Below are 26687 nucleotides of genomic sequence, written 5' to 3'. Positions count from 1 at the left end.
TTGCACTTTAAGTGCGTTGTATTTATTCAAGAATCAAAATGTCGGTCAACCCTCCAGTATCCACTATCTCAAGCACTTCCTAACACCAGAATTTTTCAGGTCATTAAAGCTGAACCATACGGATCCCTGGCAGCGCAGTGGTTAAGCTCTCGGCCTCCAATAGAAAGGTTTGAACCCACCAGCAGCTCCGCGGGAAAACGACGTGACAGCCTGCTTCCCCAAACAGGTACAGCCTTGGAAATCTGTGGGGCCCTTCTACTCTCTCTTATCGGGTCTCCAAGAGTCGGAATCCAGCATAAGACAACGGGTTTGGTTTTTAGTAGAATTAATGCGGAACCAGGACTCAACCCGGGGCGGGCCAGCTCTGAGATGGCCTGGGACAAGATCCTCCTGGGTGCTCAGCCCCCTGTGCCGCCAGGGACAAGAAGAGGTAAATCGGTAAATGTCGCGGTGGCAAAGCTCGGGCGCCGCCAACATTTTACGTTTCTGATTTTCAAGACGGGAAGAGAGGACGTCCCAACTAGAGAGGACCGACCCACAAAGTTCTGGCGATGGGGCACAGTTCTCCTAGGATGTCCATCTGACTCTTTGAAAGGCGTGTTGTCATTTGCTCCCCGCAGCTGTGGCCGCCCAGGAGGAGGCAGCGGGGCGTCCTCTCCCCGACTCCAGAAGGCAAACAGCACCAAGTATTTCTGCTGCGTTTTGAACCAAAGACCTTACGCTTTTTAGGTGAGCATGGTAACAGCTGTTATCCGGAAACTCATCTATTTGTGAGTTTTCTTTTTCTAATTTCTGAGAGATTTGTGTTCAATTCCCATTAAGGTGTGTCGTGTAGAAATCATATATCCCCATCATATGAGAAAACTGCGAAAATCACCACAGTATTACAGAAAGGAGCCATGTGGGTCAAAAGGGAAGATCATACTACACTGAAGGATTCAAGAGTGGACCTTGAGGAATGCAGATGAGGAGGGAACACAGGCCTGAAAGAACATTCCTTTGTGAGGACAGTACCTGTTTGTGTGTGTGTGTGTGTGTAGAATATTCTTTGAGGAAAGCAGTGATTGAAAAGCCTGGACACTTGGAGTTATGTTGGGATAATACTATGGAGGCTTGAGAATCTTTGAAGAGTTCAAAGTCAAATTTTAGGAAAAGGGTTTTAGCTCTAAATGTTAAAGAGGTTAGAAATAGTAAAACTGAAATTGGAAGAAAAGGAAAGAATTTCTAAAAGTATTTATGGATTGAGGTTTATCCTCTGTTGTCCCGTCAGCTCCTGAGGTCAGCAGCATCAGTCTCTCTGCATCTCCAGCACCCACTGCACTGCCTGTTCCAGAATGCATCCTCCACACACTGTAGAATGAACGGAAGGATAGATGAATGAGAAGCAAGAGCAAGATTCCAGAGAGGTTGTACAGGAAGACTCTACGGTATTTGTTAAGACATTTGGGTAAAGAGATTTGAGGGAGAAGAAGGAGTTAAGAGTACCGAACAGTGTTGTACGGGGGTGGCCGACACAGATTGGACCCTGAATTCTTGTCTGGTAAATGGAAGACTAAATCTACACGTTTATAAAAAAAAAAATAAGTATTTGTTAAATGAACTAATGCATGAATGAGCTGATGGGGAGAAAAATAGATGCTGACACTGTGTACTAGGGTAAAGGAAGGGCACACATTTGTTCCTTTTTTTTAATTTAATAGACCTTATTTTTAGAGGCTTTTTAAGTTTACAGAAGAATGACTGGAAACTTACAGAGGCTTTCCATATACTCCCTGTCCACCCCCAGTTTCTCCTATTATTTACATTTTGTATTAGTGTGGGACATTTGTTACAATTGATGAACCAATACAGAGACATTATTATGAACTAATGTCCATAGTTTATATTAGAGTTCACTCTGTGTTGTGCAGTTCAGTGGGTTTTGATAAAGGCATGATGTCATGTCTCCACTATTACAGTATTATACAGAACAGTTTTATTGCCCTAAAAAATTCTCTGGGCTCCACCTTTTCATCACTCTGTCTCTTCCCCTAAAGCCATGGCAACCACAGGTTGGTTTATTTGTCTCTAGAGTTTTACTTTTCTAGAATGTCATGTAGTTAGAAGTATACTATAAGTAGTTTTTTTTTTAAACTGGTTTAATTACCTTTGTCATATGCACTTAAGTTTCCTTCATGGCTTTCCATGACTTTATAGCTCATTTCTTTGGGTCCTTGAACAATACTCCATTGTATAGATTCACCACAATTTGTTTATCCGCTCATCTATTGAAGGGAATTGTAGTTACTTCCAATTCTTGTACATATGAATAACCCTTCTGTAAACATTCATGGGAAGGTTTTCGTGTGAACATAATTTTTCAAGTCATGTAGGTATATACCTAGGAGTACAACTGATGGATCTGAACTTTTTAAATTAAAAAAAAAAAAGTTTTCCATTTCTGGTTTTGCTCCTTACAATGATGTGAGCTGAAGAAAATGATTTAACTTCTCTGGCACATGGTGGTGAAAAAGTCTTGAGGCTTGGAAGTTCCTGGCAGGCCTGGATGGCCTGGAAAGTGAAGTAGGGCTGTGGCACTTAGGGCTTTGAATTTAAAAATGGACCAACAGGAAATATTTAGATTTAATGGTAGTGCATGCACATTGCCTGAGAGAGGTAGGGGCCTGTAGGCCAGCTGTTATAGACTAAAGTGTGTCCCCCAAAATATGTGTTATAAATCCTAGAACCTCTACACTTGTGCTCATAATCCTACTTGAGAATGGGTTGTCCTTGTTAGTTAATAAAACAGAATTGGAATCCTGGTGGTGCAGTGATTAAGAGCTACAGGGAGCTATGGCTGCAAACCAAAAGGTGGGTAGTACGAATCCATCAGCAGCTCCTTAGAAACACTATGGGACATTTCTACCTGTCCTATTGGGTTGTATAAGGTATGTTTATAAATCAGTCTCTTTTGAGATATAAAAGCAATTAAATAAGCAAGTGAAAAAAGCAGAGATGGAGGAGGAGAGGTGTCAAACCATGTGATGATTACCCGTTAGCAGAAGCTCAGAAGAGATGAGGATCCTCCTTCAGACCGACAGAGACAGAACAACTTACCCCAGAGAAACTGCTCTGAATTCAAACTTCTAGCCTCATAAACTCTGAGAAAATAAACTTCTGTTTGTTAAAACCATCTACTTCTGGTACTTCTGTTGAAGCGGCAGTAGGTAACTGACACACAGGACTTCTCTTCATTTTCCACTTTCCTTTCCCTTTCTTGTAGTAGAGATCTCAGCTCTCCAGATGACCACAGAGCTTCTCACCTGTGACAGCAGGTTAAAATCTTGGTAACGATTGGCACTAAGTCTTTTTTTTTCCTTCATGGGCACATACAGAATGGAGCTGACAATGACTGTGATGGTTCAGACTGTGTGTCAACTTGGCTGAGCCATGATTCTCAGTGCTTTGGCGGTTGTATAATGTTGTGATCACTTCCCTTTTGAAATTCGACATGTGATCTGTCCCATGATGGAATCTGCTGAGTGGTACCTGCGGGGTTGGGGCCTGTGGCTGCTTACCGCGTCCGCAGCCTTCCTCTCTTCCCCTTCTACCACCTCCTTCCACCCTGCTAGCCTTGCAAAGGTTATTGGCTTATTCTGGATCCAGCAGCTGTCTCTTGTTTGACCTCTGGTCTTGGGACTTGAGCTAGCAACTTACCTGTCCATCTTGGAATTCGCCGATCTTCACGGCCTGTGAGCAAGTGTCCTGCTCCCCGGCCTGCCTATCTTGGGTTCGCCAGCCCTTGCAGTTAAGTGACTCAGGAGAAACCTGGCAGTTTTCCTTGCTGACTTTGAGGATTCCTGGACCTTCACAAACTGTTAGTGGGATCCCTGCTCTTCAACCTGCTCATCTTGGTTTCACCAGCTTCTGCGGTTCCATGAATTGGGAAAGGAGTCTATCCCGATCCAAGGACTTGGGACGTCCCAACCCCTACAGTCACATAAGCTGTTTCTTTAATATAAATCTCTCTCTATATATATTCATATGCATTACTGGGTTTGCTTCTCTAGAGAACCCAGCCTCAGACAATGACTTGACCAACACTCCAAGTCAAGGGCTGTAAAAAGGTGGAGAAAACCAGGAAGAAGCAGTAAGGAAGGAGCCCAGAACAGACTGGGATCCTCACAGAGGGAGAAAATCACCAACGTGTGCTGGACATTTTACCTGGAGGATAAATGGTACATCTCAGGAGGTGGGAGCCTGAATATCACCGCTATTCTCGGCACTGAGAAAAGATAACTTCAGTGGTGATGAAGGGGAATCCCTGCTAATCGAGACTGAGATTTATGTGGGGATTTAGTCTGACAAATAAGGAAGACCAATGGCTGGCAGCTAAAGGGGCCAGATGCAGGAGAGAATGCACAGGGCGGCGCTTGAAAAAGGATTTTTAGATAACCAAAGAGTGGGGGAAAGCAAGCTTCTGACACAAAATGAAATTCATATAGAAAATTCTGGCAGGTAGAGTGGGAACAGTAGGCTGTTAGCTGTGGCTATAAATGTCCACTCAGATCTCACCATTGCAGTCTGTCTCTTCTTTCAGTAATGAGAGTCCAGGGCAAAATCCTCCATGTTGTTATTTTCCAAGGGGTTGATTCCAACTCCTAGCAACCCTAGATGACACAGTAGAGCTGCCGCATAGGGTTTCCTATGCTGTAATGTTTATGAGACCAGATAGCCAAGTCTTCTTCGTGGTGAGTTAAAACCGTCAAACTTTGTTAACAGCCCAGTATTTAACCATTGTGCCACTACCAAAATAAAACTGAATCTAAAACCCACTGCCATCAAGTCGATTCTGACTCCTAGTGACCCTATAAGAGAGAGTAGAACTGCCCAATAGAGTTTCTAAGGAGTGGCTGGTAGATTGGAACTGCCTACTTTTTTAATAGCCCACCTCTCAACCACTGAGCAATCGAGGCTTCAAAGAGAAACTAGCCTGATGGGGATAGACCACAACCTTGGCTCAAAAAAGCATGTGGCCCATACGGGGATCAAACCTGCAATCTTGGTGTTATTAGCACTACACTCTAACCAACTAAGCTAACCAGCCATTGAAAACAAGGTGTTCTACATGATGAGGCTCTACCAACAAGGGCCCTGTGGAAATGGGATGGACCCTCAGGACCTCAAACCCAGTTAGGACTCTGATATAGAGTTTCAAAGCCTGACAAAGAGACAATTCTTCTATTTGGGTGTTCTGTGGAGATGGGATCTTCCCTTAACTCCTCCTCTGCCTGCCAACGGAGGCTCTGGCACCAGATGTCAGCCTCCAAACTCCTCTACTTTTGCTCCAGACTTGGCACAGTGACTCTCACATCTCTCAGACTACAACTCAACTGTCACTTCCTCAGAGGATTGTTCCCTGGCCTCACCAGCTAAACCAATGCCCTCCCTCTCTTACTCTGCATCAAGTTTGTAAAATCCTGTATGGGAACAAAAGTTATTGTTTCTCCCCTACAGTAAAAGTTTCTTAAAAGGATCATAGTCTAGATCCTCCCAGCTTATGCGCAGTGGCTAGGGTTAGGATGATGTTCTTTGTAGCTTCTGTATGTTCAGAAATTGGTGACATGGAGGGGAAACACTTTCCTCTTTGTGTTCCTTCATGGGGTAAATTCAGGAAGAAATAATTATTATGCTAAGGAAAGGTGGCAAGCTGCGAGGCCCTCTGCTGTTCTGGAATGGACAAGATAACTTGCCACAGCTGAAAGCAAGATTAATCCACTCATGAAATTATTCTGGAGTTCATTTTCAGCTTGGAAGCCAGGAAGTAGGTGTTTTTGAGCTCTTACTGGTTAGGTAAAAAGGCAGTTGTCATAACTAATATGTAAGAAAGAGAAGTAATCAACTATTTACAGCAGCATTCCATGATCATATAGTGCTCATTACTCTGTGTTGCTGTAGCATCCTCATTTTGAATTCGAATCATGTCATTCTAGAAATTCCTATTCTCCCACCACACCTCCTTGGACACTGATTTTCAGGTTTAATGGGAAGCTAGCCTTGTTCGATTCAGAAGAGATATAAAGAAAATCTTCTTTTCCTTTTTCTGGGTACCGGCTGTGAATACAGACAAGAAGAGTAAAGAAGGGATGAGTTTTCTCAATCCTTTTTCTCTCAGTCTCCTTTCCCCTTCTCCTTCCACATCCACTCAAGACAATGCCCACAATTACATTTTAAGGATGAGGAGGCATTCAGCTGCCTTATTGAAAGGTGTGTCAGGAGTGTGCAAGGTCTTAAGAAAAATGAAACAGTAAGTAATAAAAGTGAATTAGCAATGGCTTCGTTTGTCCAGAGGGTGCGTGGGATAATTTCCAGGAATGAAACTGAAAGGCAAGCCAGCTGTTCTCATGAAGGACCGTGGGTATCATGATAAATTATTCGATACTCTCTGTAAGCAAAAGTTTCTTTTAAATAATTTTAGCTTGGACTATAACTGAATTGGATTTCCAGATGATTGAAACAGGGGAAAGAGTTGAGACTTCAGTGCAAAGGCCAGGAGAATAATAAGGTTATTATTGTAATAGTTCAGGCAGAGATGCTGAACATCTTTAATGGAACAGGACAGTGGAGACGAACTCCTTTGTTAGTTTAATAAATCCTCATTTGGGGGCATACTGTATGCACCTAGGCCCTGGGACTGAGTGCTTTCCTGGGTATTCAGCTGCTGGGTGGTCACTAGATAGCATTAACCCCATGGCCATGGGTGCATGGCACTTTCAAAAGATGACCTCATGTTGAATTATGTGGGAAGTCTCAAGAAACTGCTGCTTCTGTACAGGGAGAAATATCGTTCATCAAGCAGCACAACACACAGAGGAGGACTTGGGTCTTACTTTTGGGGCTGAATTTAACAACATTGTCTGGTAGGGCAGTTAGTGGAGCAGCCAGAGGGGTTGCCTCTCAATCTGAAGATCCTAAGGTGAAGATTCCAGGGGAGTTTATTTTTCTTTGTAGAAATTGTCAATAGACTTACTGTTTCAAAAAGAAAATAAAGCCGAGCCAACAGAGACATTAAGAAAACACATACTTTCAGAGTCCTTTTTTACTGCTAGTGGGTTTGGAGTTGCAACCAGAAGTTGGTGTAAACTTCTGGAGAATCAAAATACTCCCCTTTCGAAAAATGAGTGAGTTGAAACTAGGAATTGCACGAAAATCTGAGAGCAGAAGGGCTAAAGGTTTTTTGTTATTGTTGTTGTTCACCTTTACTTCCCGGTCTGAGAGAAGAGGAAATTTCGTCTTCAGTCAGCGCCTGTGAGGGCAGCCCAGGAGCCATGGAATCAAAAAAAAAAAAAAAAAAAACCAGGAAATGGGAATAGAGACAGGCCAGGCTGTAGGTTGCATTTTAGCAAAGGTGATAAACTCGACCTTTTGATTAGCAGGCCAGAGTTTCAACCGCTGCACCACCAGGGCTCCTACAGGACACACCAAACCAAAAAACCAAACCCGTAGCCATTGAGTCCATTCTGACTCATAGTGACACTATAGGACAGAGAAGAACTGCCCCATAAGGTTTCCAAGAGCAGCTGGTGGACTAGAACTGCTGACCTTCTGGTTAGCATCCTGAGCCCTTAACCACTGCATCACCAGGCCTCCTACAGGAAACCCTGGGGCCATTAACAGTGATTGTCGGCGGTGGGGCAAAAACAAAGGTGGTGATGAAGCCTGAGAACTGCTTGTCTGCCTTTCCCGCCCAGGGGTGTACCACCTCTTCCAAAATTTCAAAGAAAAGTTCGAGTTTCATAATCCTACACGACCACCACAAGGCCTATTGAATTCCTTAAAACACGGCCGGGATGGGAGGAGGGGCAGGTCCAAGGACCCACTCCGGCTCCCCACGGCCACTTTTCTCTCTTTTCCGAAGTCACCCGGATTGTGTCCGCCGCCTCCCGCGTCCTTCAGCGACGTGCTCTGTTCACCGGGATAGAAAAACCCGGCCATTCACTGAGCCAGGACTCCGGCCCTGCGACTCTGCTGTGTGCGGCCCTGAACCTGAGCAACACCAGGCTCTTTCCCTCGGGAGGAGGAGCGCTTCGGGCAGCCACCTCTGGCAAGTCACCCCCGTTCGGAGCACGGGGACACGCTGTGGAAGTCAGGGCAGCGGAGAATTGAGGTTCTGTGGATACAAGCGCGGAAACTCTGTAAGCTGTGCTGCTCCCTCCTCCTGGTTGATCCCCTACACTCACCCACCATCACCACCAGGAGTCACTTGGTTGAAACGCGATCAAGATCTTTTCCTTCCTCCAATGAAGTACTCCCAGCTCACCAGCTGCTTCTCTTTGCTCAAGGTCATTTTTACATCTGTCGGTGATGGTTCCAATCCCCTGGCGCTCCGAGGGAGAAAGATGTGGCAATCTGCTTCCTGAAGTTCACAGCCTTGGAAACCCTATAGGAGAGTTCCACTCTGTCCTATAGGTTCGCTTAGTCTGAATTGACTCCATGGCAACGGGTGGTGCTCTCTGCCCCCCTGGTTTTTGCTTCTTTCTTTTGTTATGTAACTGTAGCTCCTTTTTGGGTGAACTTTTACAGCTGAACTTTAAAAGGAAACGAAACAGGATTCGCGGAAGATTCTGTGCTAAATCTCAGGAAAGAGAGTTAAAACAAAGAGCCAAGGGTTCACAAAACGGGAGACTCTTTTATGCAAAATGGGCTGGTAAAGAAGGTACTATTTTGTGGATTTGTGCTAGATTCAAATTTTGTTCCTGTAAATCTTATTTAGCCTCCCTCGCTTTTCTCTAACTTATCTCTCCACGTTTGTGGTGATAGAACCAGATTCTTATTTCGTTCCTTGTAAATCCTTACCAGCCTCGCTCGCCGCTCCTGACCCTTCTCTCTCAGGAGTGATAATTACAGGAAGTCCCAGCAACTAGGAGGGCCTCATCATCAAAAATGCGGTTTCTGAATTTTTTTTTAATGCATTTGTATCATATATAACACTGCAGAACGTCCGCTTTCCCCAGAAAACAAGAAGGTAAAATCTCAAACTAGGGAGGAGTAGAACCTGGAATCTTCTGACCTTTAGGAAGATGCCTTATCCATTCATCTGCGGCTTTGAAAGGTAGTACCTTTGACAGCATTATTAATTAGCTTTCTTGAGTTTTACACTTTTATACCATCTATTTCTGGCTGTAGCTGATATCTACTTGGCCTCCCACACACTGTCTGCTCCCAAGCTTCCTAGCTGAGTTGTTGTGTGCCTTAGAGAGATTCCAATTCATAGGGACCCTGTAGGACAGAGTAGAATTGCCATAGGGTTTCCCCCACTGTAATCTCCAGGGGAGCAAATTGCTAGGTCTTTTCTCCTGGAGCTGCTGGTGAGTTCGAACCAAACCTCCAAACTTTCCTTTGATTAGCGTTCCAGTGCTTAACTGTAAGAGAAGGTGAAAAATCTTGGCCTACCTTTGAGCCTCATTAATTCAATTTTCTTCTGACCTCCAGTCCTTAGCCTCAAGGTGAGGGCCCTGGAAACAGCAGATAATGGAGGGAGATTTTAGGTTCATCTGTCCTAGAGTGGGAAACAAAACAAAACAAAAAACTCGTTATCAGGGACCAGTGTGAACAAGTGGAAAAACTGAAAGGCTCACAAACTGAATGAGCTATCAGTTCTTTCTCCAGGCTGGGCTGTTTTCCCTCCTGTACTCTCAGGGCCCAGGGTAGTACCTCAAATGTAGCATTTATCACCCTGTGCTGTAAACGACTGCTTACTCAATTGTCTTTCCCACTAGATTGTGCGTTCCTTGAGGGCAGCACCCTCAGTGTCTACCATAACTAATTTTACATTATATATCTATAAGCATGAGTGGTGAGTTGATTAAGAGAAATGCCTGAGACATTAGCAAAAGGGTCTAATTTTTGGTCTAGATGAGTACCACAGACCTGAGATCCCATGCTATTCCAACTCACATATTTAAGGGGAAAAGCAGTGAACTTCTATATACAGTAAACCAGGAAATCAAACCCATTGCTGTCGAGTTGACTGCAACTCATAGTGACCCTGCAGGACAGAGTAGAACTGCCTCATAGGTGCCCTATAGGACAGGGTAGAACTCCCTCATAGGGTTCCAATGCCGTAAATCTGTATGGAAGCAGACTGCCACATCTTTCTGGCATGGATTTGCTGGTGTGTTTGAACCACTGACCTTTGGGTTTTTCACCCCCAGAGCTCCTTCTATATACAGTCAAAGCCAAAAAACACACTGTCTTAGTCATCTAGAGCTGCTGTAACAGAAATACCATAAGTGGATGGCTTTAACAAAGAGGAATTTTTTCTCTCACAGTCTAGTAGGTCAGAAGTCCAAATTCAGGTGTCAGCTCTAGGGGAAGGCTCTCTCTCTCTGTTGGCTCTGGATGAATGTCCTTACCGTCAATCTTCCCCTGAGCTTCTCAGGCACAGGGATGCCATCTCCAAAGGATGCGCTCTGCTCCTGGTGCCGCTTTCTTGGTAGTATGAGGGCCCCAACTCTCTGCTTGCTTCTCTTTCCTTTTATGGGGCAGGCCCCAACTCAGGGAAACTCCCTTTAGCTTGGATCAGTGCGGAGACCTGGGTAAGGGTAGTGTTACAATCCCATCTTAATCCTCTCAACGTAAAATTACAATCACAAAATGGAGGACAACTACACGATACTGGGAAGCATGTCCTAACCGAGTTGATACACACATTTTTGCAGGGACATAATTCAATACATGGCACACACCCATTGCTATCGAGTTAATTCCAACTCATACCGACCCCATAGGACAGAGTAGAGCTGCCCCATAGTGTTTCCAAGGAGCACCTGGTGGATTCTAACTGCCAACTTTTTAGTTAGCAACTGTAGAGTGCGGTTGCTCTTAACCACTATGCCACCACGGTTTCCTCTATATACAGTAGCAGTATCCTATTTCATGAGTGTAGCTTTGAGGTGTGGCTGTATAAACTTCCAGGGGCTGGATGGAGTTGGAACTGGGCAGGTGTCCAATAAGTCTAGAGGTGGTTACAGTGAGACAATAGAGCTGGGCTAGAGATAGTGGCTGATAGGTAGCCCTCCCAAGTAAATACCTGGTCTGCTAATATGAAAGAAAAAGCTTAGTGAACCAAGGGCTTGGATTTGAGTTTTTTCACAGTGTCAGTAAACAGAATGATTTAAAACAAAATGTGTATAAAATATATTTATGAAAAATCTAGCCCAACGACCTCTCCTCAGTAACAGGAAACTTTTAGCAACAGCTCTACAACAATTAAAACAACACTTAACTGAGTTAAACAAAGTAGATTTATTCCCACACATAAGAATCAATCCAGAGGGTAGGGAGGCCACATGGCTGGTTAATTCAGCTGCTCCATGATGCCATGAGGACCCAGGTTCTTTGACTCCTTGCACCCTTCCATCCTCAACATATGAGTCTCATAGTCCAGCTGGTCCCCCTGCAGTACTTCAAACTTTCACAATCTTAGGCAGTCTAGAAGGAAAACAAACAAACCTCTGTGTTTCATAAATTGATGACAACCTCTTCTATCAACTTCCCAGTCTCATTAGCTACATTTGTGTCACACACTCTTGCCTAAATTTTACTGCCATGAAGAAGGGAACCACTATGATTAACTAGACCTATCACAGTTCAGACTCTGGAGCTGAGAATGGGATCCACCACCTCTAAGGCATAGAGCAGAATAGAGGTGGCTCTGTGAAGAAAATCATTTTTCTGTTGGCAACAGGGCCTGGCGGGTGGTGTTAGTGGCTGACTGTGGTGTAGGCAAGCAGTAGTGGCTGCCATGGCCTACTCCATCTCCACGGTGGTAATAAAATGTTTGGTTTTGTTTTTTGTTTTTAAAGAATTTTGAGACTTCCATTAAATAACCCATATGAGGCCATAAGTAGATTTCCAGATCTCAGCATCATAGAAATAATTTGATCTAGAGCTTTTATTCAGTACCAATGATGAGAAAAATGGGATTAATTCTATGTGCTGACATATTGACATGAATCAGGACTGTGTAAATTTGGCTATTAGTAATATAACCAAGGAGCAGAGTGGCGCAGCGGAAGCGTGCTGGGCCCATAACCCAGAGGTCGATGGATCGAAACCATCCTCTGCTATTTTAGTGGAGTCTCGGTGCACAGCGGCCTAAAACCTTGGCTGCTAAACAAAACGTTGGCAGTTCCAATCCACCAGCCACTCCTTGAAAAACCCTAGGGGGCAGTTCTACTCTGTCCTATAGGGTCACTATGAGTTGGAATGGATGTGACAGCAACCGGTTAATAGTAATACAGTACCATACTTCTCAGATCTTTATGACTGCATGGTAAAACAACATTGTAACTCCTGAAACAGAAGTGTTGGAGACTAACCTGTGTATGGTGGTGTTGAGATCTAATGCTCACCTGAAATATTTGCCTCAATCTGCTCTGTAGGACAGGCCAGTAGTCTTAAATTCCTAACTCTGAAAATTAGTCACTCATACACTCAAATTTTTCTGTAAAAAAATCTAACTCTTGGTGGTTTCCAGGCTTGTTTTTGCAGGTTCCTTAATAACCACAATTTGTTCATCCCCAATATAACCATAGTTTTATGTTTTAGCTTTTACTCTATGTTCCTGTCATTGTTCACTTAGAAGTAACTTGACATGAAAAGTGCAGGCTTTGGGATAGAACCAGGTTAAAAAATTTAAAGCTGCCTTTGTTAGCTATGTGAATTTGGACAAACCACTTTTCAGTCGCTCCACTGAGACCTTGTCTGCAAAATTGGGATCATACTTCCTTTGCAGGGTCATGAGAATTAAATGAGATAATGCAGGTAAAGCAACCAGCAGATACTTAGGCTGTCAGTAAAAGGTAATCATTGTTGATGACGATGTTCAACTCCTTCCCAGCCTTCTAAAGGTTAACTTTAATAACTCAAAAACATTTATTAAGTATCCTTACTAAGCACAGTGTGATACCCTACAGATTCAAGTTTCCTTGAGATACCCTCAGGGAATTAACATCTGGTAAATGAGACAGATATGAACTGATAGGTCACAATAACAGAAATGTTAACTCAGAAATAAGAAAACACGCTAGACCACAGAAGCAGAGCAAGTCACTCTGGAGGGGAAGTCAGAGGAAGTTCTCCGTGACATAACATTTGAGCTGAATCTTAGGAACCCACTCTCGCCCAACACCTCCCCCCCGCACCCGCCAAAAAAAAAGGTTGCTGTTGAGTCTGTTCGGAGTCCTGGAAACCCCATGTGTTACAGGGTAGAACTGCTCCATAGGGTTTTCTTATCTGTAATCTTTACAGAAGCAGATCTCCAGGGCTTTTCTTCTGTGGCAGTGCGGGGTGAGCTGGAACTACCAACCTTTCACTTGAGCTAAATTTTGAAGAAAAAACAAAGTTGACCTTGTGAAAAAAAGAATAAAGGGCCAGAGGTTCAGAATTTGGAAAGGAATATATCAATTACATGCGATTACATTACTATCAGTGTTGTCCCTTGGGTAAACATATTCCAATCTCTCCTATTTTTTCCGAAACCTATCCATAGAAAGCCTTACATAGTTTTCATTTGGCTTGTCAACCACTCTCCTGGCCTATTAGTTGCACAATATGCGTGATGGACGTCTCTGGCACCCTCATTACTGCCAAGCAATGATCACATTTTCTGGAAACAAGGCCTTTTTCTACCTGGGTCTTTTACATTGATTGCTTTTTCTCAAAATTATTACCATTTTTTTCCTGGGAGAGCCTCCATACTCCGCCTCCTCCCTGCGGTGGGACCTTGGGGGCCTGCACAGACCACCTTTTCTGAGGGCCTGGACCTGCTGGTGTTCCCCTACCCCATCCCAGAGGCCCTGGGACTTTTTACAAACTTTCCTGTACCCCCACCCCCTCTGAAAGGGGCCTGAGAGGGTTCAGTTTCTGCTCCCCAGATGCAGGCCAGGCAGTCAAGCACCTGGTTCTCCTGGCCTAGGAGAAGCTCAGGTCTTCCCCCTACTCCTGAAGGTCCAGGATGAGGGTAGCCACAGGCACAGGGATATGGCTGTCAGAACTCAGATCTGCTCTTGCTGGCCGGTTCCCACATGCCCACCAGGTAAGAACTGGGCCGAAGGGGCAATCCGGTCTTCTGAAACTGCACCTACCTGGCCATCTCGCTGGGTGTCACTTCCTTTTTGGGGAAATGCCTACAGGACACCTGATCCACCCTGTCCTAGAATTCCAGGCAGGACTGGCTTAAGGGGCTGCAGTGACCCGTGGCCCTCTGTTGTTTCTTTTCTTTTCTTTTAATTGAGGTGAAAATTTACACAACAGAACATACACGGAGTCAACATTTCTACATGTATAATTCAGTGTTGTTGATTATGTTCTTCAAGTTGTGTAACTGTTTCCACTATCCTTTTCTAAAATAGTCCACCACCATTAACACGAACTCAATATCCCCTAAGCAAAAACTTTCCCCTCCCCTGCACCTCCACCCCTGGTAACCGCTAATCATCTTTGGTTTCTAAGTATTTGAAAGGAAAAAAACTTAACACATACTAAAGGCATTCCTTGGTGATGTCAAAAAAAAAAAAGTGAAGTAAAAATTGTCATATGCTCTGAAGCCTCAGCATTCCCCTTATCATCTATACCCTGGAGTCACAGCCTTTGTTCCTCTTGGTCTTCTACAGTCAATATTAGCAGCTTACCTTTTCTCTTGTTTTTTGTTTTTTTAAACCCCTTTCGCCCCACTTTCCAGGAGTATTCTCTTTCAACTCTTATCTTTTGATTACACTCTGTTTTCTATAGCTCTTTTTCACTCAGGGGCTCAGCCTAGCCTTCTCAAGATTAAAACTTTGTGGTCTCTTCCAGTCTCCCCACTGGCAGGAACATTTAATGACATCATAAGTATGTGAACCCAACACCACAGCAGGAACATGGGATCTACCCCGCTGCCTCTGTCATTTAAGAAATGTGCTGCCCCCATAGTCTCCACTCACCCATACCTTTGTTTCCCTGGGCACATGTGTGCCTCAAAAGTTGTGGCTGTGCCCTTAGCTCTAACTTCTAATGCAGGAGAACTGTATTCCTGTATCAAATTGAAAGACACCTGAGAAAAAATATGAGATAATCAGGGAAATAAATGAGAAGGTATTAATGGAAATCAGTTTTGTGTGAAGGTACAGTGGAACATACTACACTTTTCACACACTTCACTCAGTGATTCTGACATACGTAATTTCTTTCTGATTCCAATGCCCTCTTAGCGCAGTGGGCAGCGCGTCAGTCTCATAATCTGAAGGTCCTGAGTTCGAGCCTCAGAGAGGGCATACTGTTTTCTTGTACTTTATGTTCCTTGTACTTCTTTCCTGGTACTTCTGTAAATGATAATCACAATTCCCTTTGGAGATAAAATATTCAGAGCATTCTGAGATAGCTGTACTTACTTGCTGTTGGGATGGAATATCTTCTTTTCTAAAATACAAAAAAAGCGAAAGTGTCAGGACCAAAACTTTCCCAGAGTAATGGTCTCCGGGTCCCCATCTGACCCGAGCTCACCGCTCCACAGAGGGTTTTTCCAGAGTTCTGTAGACGCTCCTCCCTCAGTCCGGTTCTGGCTCCACCAAGGCGGTGGTCGTGGAGCTCCCAAAGACCCACATGATTCTGCAAAACCATAAAACTTTTATTCCCAAAATAACCAGTTATCCAAAATATCCAACAGCTCTGCAGTTAGCCAAAATTATACCTGATTCGCTTAAAATTGTCCAGCTTTGCTCCTCTGTTCTCCCTTCGTCCATAACAGCGACTTCTCATTAACTACCTCAGAGTTTTATGCCTGAATGCAGATGAAGAAAACACTGTCTTTTTTTTTTTTTTAATCTTGCTGTTTTTAATTTTATGAGCAACATTGGACGTCTGAAATGTAGTAAACTTGATCTCTTTCTGGTTCTCCTCCCCTATAGTTCTACATATAACAAGACCGTCAATGTCTTGACCAATACTTCCACTTAATATTTGAAGTAAAACCAGGGAAGAGTGAAGGGAAGGGGAACCCCAAGCAGGGAGCAAAGCACAGAGGTAGAAGGTCCTCCCATTCACTTTCCTTCCAGAACTCTTCCATCCTTGCAGTAGCCTTGGCTTGGTGCCTACTTCTCTGCACCTAGGGGAACAGCTAGATAAAATAAAAAAGATAAAATACTTAAGAGTATTTCAGTAAATTATCGTAACATTTTTAAAATGTGGTACCTCAGGATCCACTAATTCATTTTGCTTGAAAGAGCAAAAGAGCAAAGGAATTTGGGCTTAGTCCATCTTTTTTTATTTGACTGATGGTTTAACTTTTTTTCCCCGATAGACTAAGGCATACCGTTATTTTATAATTAGTGAATTATCACACTTATCTTTATTGTTTACCCTTTCTGCTTCCTTCAATATTTCTTTTTTCTTACTTCACTTGTTGGATACACAGCTTTATTTAATCATTTGTACTTCAAAAATATTTAAGACCAGAATCTAAAATCTAAGAAGGACCATGAATAGTGCCATAAAGTTTGTCAGCACATCATTTTCATTATTTTCAAAGTAGTCTGATAATGTACTTTAATGGCTTTTCTAATGCATGCATTAAGAATTAATATTTTACTGATATACAATTTAGTTTTTAAGTTTCTGAATACAATTTTCTATTTTCTTCTTGTTTATATTTTATAAATTAATATGCAATATTATATACATGTATGCATATAATTTTGTAGAAAGGAATAGAATTTACCACCCTTCATTTTTTTATTATTAATTTTTAAAATCTACTTTTGTAGTACTGAATAAAAATTCAATGTTAATTATTAGTTGTAAAGATTATCATCATATTTAATAAAGCAATTAATATATTATTGAAATTCAAAATACTGAATATATCTTGATTGATTTATTAATATCCTATTCAAATTATGTTTTCTAATATGTTTAAATGGAATAGTGCTAAGTGTGAGAGAAGCCACACTGTGACATTATTTTAATTGTAATCCATCTCCTTAGTCTTCATTTTACTGTTGGGAAGACAAAATACACTTGTCAATTGTCATGTAGCATAAGGAAAATGGATGTCTGCTGGAATTCATGAGTTATACCTGCTTGTGATTATAAGAAGCGTATTAGATTCCTTTAGCTCACTCTTTTTCCTCCCTTAGGCCTAGGATTAAATTGAGAAAATACCATACTATAGTTTGGCTTTTTCTTATCAAACCAATCATTCTTGAATTCATATCTGTCTCCCTCCCCCCTTTTTCTTTTTCTTCCAGAATCTTTCTTTCCCCAGATACCCTGGTGTAACTTTAGACACTGGGGATACATTGAGAGAGCGAGAACGGACAAGGCTCGGGAAGCATACATTCTATGGAGGAGACAGACAATACGGCAGTAATTCAGTGATGCTCTTCAGATATATTTGATGTAGAAAATGAAGCTACAGATGGTATTGATTTAGTCGGAGTAGTCAGAAAAAGGCTCTCTGAAAAAGTGACATTTGTGTTGAAACCTGAGTGATTGACAGGGAACCTGCAGTGCCAACTCTGGAGCAAGACTGGACAAGTTCTCAATGAAGGCTGTCAGCTGGAGCCGGGGCCCTGCAATGAGCCAACCAGCCTATAAAAGAATGAACAAAGATGCCCAGTGACCACCTCTATGGCACTGTGTGTATGCAGCTGAGCCAACTGTGAACATTTTCTCAACCCAGTCCTCTACACTGCATCACTGGCCTTCGGACTGCTAGTTTTGTTGAAGAACCTCCCCTTTCCAAGGACTCCTTCATGTCAAGAGCATAATCAAGAGGCTTCTTGATGGCTCAGGACCCAAGGACTTGAGTCTCAGGTGCTTAGCTCAAGTTGAAAGAGAGGGAAGCTGTGAGCTATTCTGGGTGAAATGCCAGGACACTTGCTGCTCTGCAACAGGAGAATCAGAAGTCTCTCTCCCTACTCTTCACTGTCATGACCCCCTCCAGGATCTGAAAACTGATGGGGACAAAATTGCTTTTCACTATTCTCAGTTAGGAGTTTTTTGTTTTTTCCTTTGTATTTTGTATATTTCTGCCTCAAAACTAGAGGAAAAATCACCTCAGCTTCTGGCACTGGTGCTGGAAAACTTTATGTATGTTTTCCTTTTTTAATTTTTGAGGCCATTCTAAGAATATAAATCTGTACGGTCATTACAGTGACCTGTACTGTCAGCGATGATGGGTCACTGATGGTGGGACCTGAGACAGACTGTTATACTTCCCTGGTCACCACGGATTTCCAATTACCCTCTTGTTTCCCCTCTTCCCACATCAACTTTCTCTGAAGATTTCGCTGGGTATCTGAATCTTCCTTTCACAGACTCTCTCTCTCTTTATGCCCCTTCCCCATGCCCGTGAAACTGGGACATCCCAGCCTCACAAATTCTCTCATTTGTCTAGCCTTTCTGTGGGGACAACCATAGCTCTCTTGTTTCCCAAGCCATTGTGTGCTGTTGAGTCAATTTTGACTCATAGCAACCCCATGTGACAGAATAGAACTGCCCCACTGGGTTTCCTAATCTATAATCTTTATAAGAGTAGATGGCCAGGTCTTTCTCCCGTAGGCTAGAGCCCCACAAAAATCAATGAAAATTTTCAGGACAGTTCAGTACAGAGGAAATTACTTTGCCTTTTACTCTACTTCCTGGAACTTACTCTAGCCTACCTGGGGTCTTGTCCCCACCACACTTTCCCTGATTTCCTTGGTCTTTGTCATGTCTTTGGCCAGAGGAAAAATTGGAAAATGAGGGCATGGATCCCACTACTTCTCACATGCTAAGGGAGTGCTCTATCATTTGAGCTAATTCTCTTCATCCACCTCTGCTTTCAAGATTTTGGTTAATCTGTAATTCGGATCAACAAATGTCACACCCTCTTGCCACCAAGATTGAAGCCAGGATCCATATACAGTAACTGCTTAGCATCTCAGAGGCTGCCTTGGGCAAGAAAGAGGGAACAATCATTGATTTGACAGGAGGAAGGAGGGACTAAGGAAGACCTGGAGAAGATCACTGTGGGAACTTTCCTGTCTCCAAGACAATTCATACTTCCCAGATTTCGTGGAAGAGAAGAGAGCCCGTCTTATCTAGTGGTGGCCATGCTGATAACTGCCGAGTTAATTAGCACAGATATCCCAGAATGTTTTGTGGCTCTTGTGTTTAAAAAGAGTTAGGATTATCAACTGAGTGTTGACGAAGTGACATCTAGGAGATGATTTAGGGTCTGTGTTTCCAGGCTCCACTTTCATTTGCCATCTCCCAGTGTGACTGAAGCAAAACCAAAACCACTGCTGTGCAGTACATTCTGATTTACAGCAACTGAAAGTACAGAGCAAAACCGCCTCATAGGATTTCCAGGGCTTAAATCTTTGTGGACACAGACTGCCTCATCTTTCTACCACGGAGCAGCTGGCAGGTTGATTAGCAGCCGAGCGCTTTAACAACAGCACCACTAGGGCTCCCCCAGTGTAACTAGCTATGTATAAATAGAAAACCATGTTTACCAGGTAACCTGTACATTTATATGTAACTCGAGATAAGCAATTTTAGTTTAAAATTCCAATTAAATATTCTACCTTTTTGACATGAAAGGGAATTTGTTTTGTTTTTCAGTTGCTGAAAAATAATTGTAAGAAAGAAATCGACGTTCAGCTTTAATTGTTGACACTACAAGACCTATCTGGAAACAGGTGGGGACCATGCACTGTTTGGAGAGTTGTTTAGTCTACTGCTTCTTGTTCCTCCCATTCTCCTTCCAAGGACACTGTAAGTCCCTTGTGCTCCACATTCTACCTGAGCCATCCCATCATCAAAAAATCTTCAGCTCCTCCAGGCAGCAGCACTGGGCTTTCTCCCTGATATCTGGAGGCTACACATACTCCCTCGACTCAGTTATTTCCGAGTAGTGTGATAGATTTTCTTTCTGACCTTCATCCACACGGGAATCTCATTTTCACAGTGTGCCCTTAGCATACATGGAGATCTCATCCATTAAATCCCATTTTTATTCAATGAATAATATTGATTGAGAGAGTGGTCAAGGGAACCTTTGAGAATAGGACCACGTGACAGAAACTTGATCCAGGGCCTGCTAGATCTGCAAGACCTCCTCTGTCCAAGGCCTGGGTCTGGGAGAAGATGTGAGGACATTATGTGTAGAGTGAATGGCAGGGGGGTATTTTAACAGCTGGCCTTTGTGGAACCTCAGGCCTATTGATGAGTCTAGAGCTCCCTCTGGTTACAGTTCAGCCCCTATCTCCCTTAAATCCTTGTGCCCCAGCAGGCACTATTTGATCTTCCTTCACAGAGGGCTTGAGCTGTGGGTAGCTGGGAAGCTAATACTGGGCTGATATTTCTGTGGCTTGAGTCCCTTTACTCCAGCACCTGTAGGCATTTGGTGGAGTAGTTGAAATTTCACTCCCTTGCCTCCAGGCCATTAAAACCCATGGGAACTGATGAAGGCTGCCTGCCTGGGATTCCCCTTTCCCTTCCCTCATTCTATCACCAATCTAATCTTTATCTCCACTCTCAACCTTGGGTAGGCAAGTGAGAAGTGTTGCCAAGATTAGAAAACACTTTAATTTTGAAAACCTCTTTTATCACGGTTTCTGTAGTCCTGAGCATATTTAGTTTCTGACCGTGGACATCCAAATTATCTTTGTAGGTAAAACGAGAGTAGAGAGTCCAGAAAGTTTGGTCCAGAAATTGAGGATGAAGAATACAATGAATTCACATTTGTCTTTTTTCTTTGGAAAAACAGAAAAACACGGAGACCACTGAGACAGATATTTCATTTTAAAATTTTGCATATTTTGAACAGGTAATACAATCACAGAGTTCAATATTCAAGAAGTTTCCAAATGATAACAGTGAAGAATTTCCCTCCCAGCTGTGTTCTGTGGCCTTCAATTCTCTAGCCCAGATGCAACCAATATTATCAAATGCTTATGATTCTTTCCAAAGAATATTCAAAGAATGTAAAAGAAATGCTCAATGTACCTAAGTATATTTTTGGGTAACTGGCTTCTTTCTGGGGCCCTGCTAGTGCAGTGGTTAAGAGCTTGGCTGCTAACCAAAAGGTCAGCGGTTCAAATCCACCAGCAACTCCTTAGAAACCCTAAGGGGCAGTTCACCTCTGTCTTATAGCATGACTATGAGTCAGAATAGACTCGACGCCAGCTGGTTTTTTTTCTTTTCTTTTCTTTTGGTTGCCTCCTTGCTGGAGCCCTGGTAGTGCAGTGGTTAAAGCAGTCGAATCCATCGGTGGCTCCTTAGGCCCTGGAAACCTCTACTCTGTCCATTGGGGTCACTATGAGTTGGAATTGACCTCACAGCAAGTAGGTATGTGTTTGAGTTTTGGCTCCTTGCTATACACTCTTTGGAAAATTTACTTTTAGCAATAGACATTTAATCTCTCTCTCTTTTTTTTAATCTCATGATTCCCTTCCCCTTTTAAGTTAATCGAAGATTCCATTCTATAGATCTGCCATATATTAAACTGTTCTCCTATAGATGGGCCTTTCAGGGGTTTTCAGACCCTTGGTGTTGCAACTATTGCTGCAATGATTATCTTCATACGTACATTTTTCTGGAATATGTCCAAGAATACTGTAGGAAGTAGAATCGCTGGGTCAAAGGATATGTGCATTTGTAATGTTTGATTATAACTCAAAGGTCAGGAGGAGCATTCTGGCATTATCCTAATAGACCTGGCAAAGATGCTGAATAGATACACAGAGTACTGGCAGTGGCACTAGATGCATTCATCCTTCCGTCCCTTCAGCACACATTTATTAAGGGTCCACCTGAGGTGTTAGGCTCTGGGGTATTATATTATACATTAGTCTTGGGGATTTAGTCACCAGCAAGACAGGGTTACATTTTTGTATGGGAAGATAAGAAATAAAAATAAGATAATAAGCCAGATGATTTCAGAAATGATGGAAGTAAAACAGTTGATGTGATTCAGGGAAAGGCGTTCTGAGAAGATGACTTTAACGTGAGTGCAATTTAATGGAAAAGTCAGGTACCTGAAGGCTCTTGAGACTTCCAAGCAGAAGCAATAGCTTATTCAATGGCCCAGAGCCAAATCAGCTTGTGTTATTGAAGGGGAAAATAAAAAGAAGCTAGTTTTTCTAATTTAGACAGAGACGTTCAATTAAGAGGATTTAGTGAAACACTGAATGCCCATGCTGATAAGGGATGTGAAAGTCCTTGGGTCTCTGTGTTGGGCAATTGTATGGATGATGGTGTTTTTCTCTAAGACAGGAACTTCTTTAACTAAAGCAGTTTGGAGAGAGAAATTATTGGGTTCTGTTCACATCCTATTAGTTCTGAAATACTCATAAGTGGAGGTACCAGTGAGGGAGTAGGGGATAAAAAGTGGAACTCAATAGATGTGGCCCTACAGAAAGCAGATAGAGGTTGTATTTGAAGGCTGGAGAAATAAACTCTAGAGGGAGGCACTGCTTAATACGGTTAACATCTAGTGACATGTGGCTATAGAGTATTTGAAATGTGTCTAGCCTGTAATGAGATGCTGTAAGTATAAAACACCTATTGTATTTCAAAACTTAGTATTAGAAAAAAATTTTAAAATACTTCTTTACTAATTGCATATCATCACTTGTTGAAATAATAGCTTAATAAATAAAATATGATATTATAATCAATTTAATTTGTTTCTGTTTACCCTTTTTAATGTGTCTACTAAGATATTTAAAATTGGATATGATGCATACTGGATAGCTCTGGGATAAGGTAATAGTTCAGAACATCCTTGCAGGGGAAGGGTTACATTTACAGAAATATTTACATACAAAGTCTGAATGACTACAGATACCCCAAACTTAGCTGAAGATGAGAAGGGGCTAAGGATAGAATCTCACAGAACACTCGTGCTTAATAAAAAGGTGGAGAAAAAGTGGAGACAAAGGAAATTGAGTAGTTCAAGAGTTAATTTAAAAAAGAGAGAAAGAAAGAAACACATCTCCATCAGTCGATTCCAACTAATAGCAACCCCATAGTACAGAGTAGAAGTGTCCCATAGGGTTTCCAAGGAGGGGCTGGTGGATTGGAACTGGTCACTTTTAGGTTAGCAGCTGAGAGCTCTTAATCACCGCGCCACCAGGGCTCCCAAAACTACTTGGTGTTAAATAAATTCAGGAAACAGACGATTCTCATGGGGGTTGGGAGTGGGGATAAAAATAATGGTCCTATAAAAAAAAAAACCTCACATGGTACTTTACCCTGTGGCTCTGATGAGAGCAGTTTTAATGAAATTTCATCAGAAGCGCAATCGTGGTGCAGAAACGGAAGGGACAGGAAGCGATAGTGGTCTCTGTGGGGAGTAGTAACACTGAGACAACAAAGGCGCCCAAGTTTCCTAGTGAGAAGCTCCTCGGCTGTAAGCGGAAGAACAGAGTCAAATTGAGAATAGAGTTTACAAACCAGGCGGGAGAAGCCAGTCAAAACTGGAGAATGCGGGTATCGATCCCGCCACCTCTCGCATGCTAAGCGAGCACTCTACCATCTGAGCTAATTCCCCCACCTCTGGGTGCCGCCAAACACACCGCACCAGAGCCGCTTTCCTGGTTACCTGAGCTGCAGGGAACTTGAGGTCACCAAACCCCAGCCCGGACCGGATTGAGGGCAGAACTTCGCAGATGTCGCTTGGGATAAGAACTTTCTGACACTGGAGAGTGAGGAATAGAGATTACTGGAAAAGCTCCTGGGGAAAACTTTTCTCCTCTATCCCAACTTCGCTTTCTTTATCTCTTGAAAGTGAAGAGAGCACATTCCAGCTGTGGGCCCCGCCCCCCTGCCCCAGAACTGCCGGGCCTCGGGACTCATCTATCCCAGCCTGAAATAGAAAAGCATATTTAATCAATAAAAATATTCTCCTATGTTCTATACATGGGGTAATGCTGACAGGAATCACGTGGTGGCAGACAGAGGTTTCAGCGATAAAAAAGAGAAGGCTGGATAGAGGGGCAAACCCTGAAGGCCCCGGGATCTTCGCTATCTTCGGAACCCGGCGCTTGCAGAGACCGAATGTCCCCACCAGCAAGGTGACTCTGCTCTGGCCGCCTGAGCTGAATGCCAGGTGAGATGTGGTTAATACAGAACCTCACGCAGTTTCTTTGAAAGTGACATAATATTTCAATTTCAAAAACACATTTTAAAGTACGTTTCATCTTGGAAGTTAGAGGAAGATCTCTTTTCCAATTTATTTTGAGCATATTTTCGTCAGAATGAGCCCTTCAGGGAGATGAGTAGAAGCGTCAACTGTCACCTTCTTTGTAAAAGCATATCTGACCACCCGAATGAATATGCCAGCCCTCACCTTCACACATGCTGGTCCCAAATCTCTCTACCCTTTCTCCGTAATACCTGGTCAGCTGTCAGAGAAGCTGATAGAAGAGAGATTTTCTTCTGCTCCCTGCCCATGGCTTGTCATGTGAATAAAAGCAAAAAGTCAGCACACCCAGACTCTCCTGCTTGTGCCTCCTGACACAATTCTCAGGGTGTTCCTCATACTTAGTTCCCAAACGGAGAAAATTTATTTTCTTGAAAAATATTTTTTAACTTTGTGCTGAAGCCCAAAAACCACGTATTTGGAAGAATTCTTTTTGACCACTGTGTTCCCTTTTTGTTTTGTATGCAATGTTTAATTTCTTTTTCAAACCTAGCACAGAAGCACAGAACACAGTGGCACTGTCCTCGCTAAAGCCAGGTAAATCCGAATACCACTGGGTGACCACGGAATTAGGGGAGGGAACTAGGAGCATATAAAACTGGAGAATGCAGGCGTTGATCCTTCTACCTCTCGCACGCTAAGCGAGCGCTCTACCACTTGAGCTAATTCCCCTCGCTGTCTCCTTATTGGGTCCATGTTTGTATCAGACCTGCAAACATCTCTTTACGTCCTTTGGTTTTCGGGTTGTTCGAATCCTACAGAAATTTCACCATTACCAGGGCAGAGCAGGGCAGGACCCAGAGTAGAGCTTCTCAGAGACAGCCTCAAAGGAGGAGCCCAGTGACCAATCTGTGGTCAAAACCCAGAACATGGGGAAAGGCAGAGTGAGAAAGACCTCCTTAAGAAAGCTCTAGCTCTGATTCAGTTTCACTCTCCCCACTCTGTCCTATAAGGTCGCCATGAGTGGGAATCAACTAGGCTGCACTCAACAGCAACAACAGCTACATCAGATCAAAGAGAGGGGAGCTCCCCCCTAATTAGCCCAGTTATCCCTAATGCTCTGCTACCTACATCACCTTTCAGTGACACCTTCTTCCCCATCCCATCCCATCCACCTGAAAATAAGCCCCAACCATCTTCCCATTTATTGCTCTTCAAATAACTAATTGTTTATCTAGTGTCTATGCTACCAATAGATTTCTCCTTTAGGAGAGGTGAGATCTGTTACCTGTTTCTTCCTTGAGTCTGCATTATAACGATTACCTGCCAAATTTCTGATCATTAAATTTAGCATTCTTTTTTTGAGAAGTAATCAGACCGGGGAACTTACACTAATAAATTTTACAGTGTTTGGTATTATAATGTCTATATTTTAAAATCAACTTTATTGAAACCTAATTTGTACATAATAAAATGTACACATTTTAAGCGAATAGTACAATGAGTTACGGCAAATGTATACACACATTTAATCATTACCACAATTAAGATATAGAGCATTTCCATCATATCAGTGTGCCTCATCTCATTCCCTCAGTGTCCTCCCCCACACTCCTTGACCAAAAAATCATTGAAATGACTTCTGTCAATACAGATGGACCTTTTCTGTTCTAGAATTTCCTACAATTGTAATCACATAGTATGTACTATTCGGTCTCTCTCTTTTTTTTTTTTTTTCCTTCTTCTTCACTGCACATGTTTTGGAGATTCATACATGTTTTTCAATGTATCAGTAAGTACTTCATTTTTTTTTTTTTTTGCTGACTACTGTTGCATTGTATGAATATGCCAAAAAAAGATACATTTAACTTTGTTGTGATTAGAGATCCTATTCTCTATTATATCTATGGTTTTACATTTATTAAGACTGTATGGTCTATCTTAGAGAATATACTCTGGGTCTAATTTTTATTTTTATTGTAATTTAGATGAAGGTTTACCGAACAAACTAGTTTCTCATTAAACAGTCAGTACACACATTGTTCTATGACATTGGCTAACATCCCCATGACATGTCAACACTCTCCCTTTTCAACCTTGGGTTCCTTTTTACCAGCTTTCCTGTTCTCTCCTGCCTCCTGGTGGCGCAGTGGTTAAGTGCTATAGGCGCTGACCAAAAGGCTGGCAGTTCAAATCCACCAGGTGCTCCTGGCAACTCTATGGGGCAGTTCTACTCTGTCTTATAGGGTTGCTATGAGTCAGAATTGACTGGACAGCAAAGGGTTTGGGTTTTTTGGCCTGTGTCCTAGTCCCTGCCCCTGGGCTGGCGTGCCGCTTTAGTCTTGTTCCTATCTAATTTTCTTGTTTGCCTGCCCCGTCTTAGTTCAAATCACCTTGCTATAATATCATCAGTACTGTAACAATCTCTTAGCTTACCTCGCTACCTACAAGATTTTCTCCTTTTTTTCTTCATAGTACACCCACTGAACATTCTTCCAATTGCAGATGTAGTTATGTGACTCATTCCTTACAA

The 26687-nt window shown here is 42.7% G+C and overlaps 3 non-coding genes across 3 annotated transcripts; 2 read left to right on the top strand and 1 right to left on the bottom strand.

Moving 5' to 3' along the window:
* The first annotated feature begins 12038 nt into the window (after positions 1–12038).
* Positions 12039–12110, top strand: TRNAM-CAU (transfer RNA methionine (anticodon CAU)). The gene has a single exon. It is a non-coding gene; the product is annotated as a tRNA-Met (tRNA).
* Positions 12111–15223: 3113 nt separating this feature from the next.
* Positions 15224–15296, top strand: TRNAM-CAU (transfer RNA methionine (anticodon CAU)). Its single transcript has one exon. It is a non-coding gene; the product is annotated as a tRNA-Met (tRNA).
* Positions 15297–23490: 8194 nt separating this feature from the next.
* On the bottom strand, positions 23491–23563 carry TRNAA-AGC (transfer RNA alanine (anticodon AGC)). The gene has a single exon. It is a non-coding gene; the product is annotated as a tRNA-Ala (tRNA).
* Positions 23564–26687: the final 3124 nt, after the last annotated feature.

This window comes from Elephas maximus, chromosome 1 (genome assembly GCF_024166365.1).
Source record: "Elephas maximus indicus isolate mEleMax1 chromosome 1, mEleMax1 primary haplotype, whole genome shotgun sequence".
NCBI lineage: Eukaryota > Metazoa > Chordata > Mammalia > Proboscidea > Elephantidae > Elephas > Elephas maximus.
This window is presented reverse-complemented; position numbering and strand designations above follow the sequence as displayed.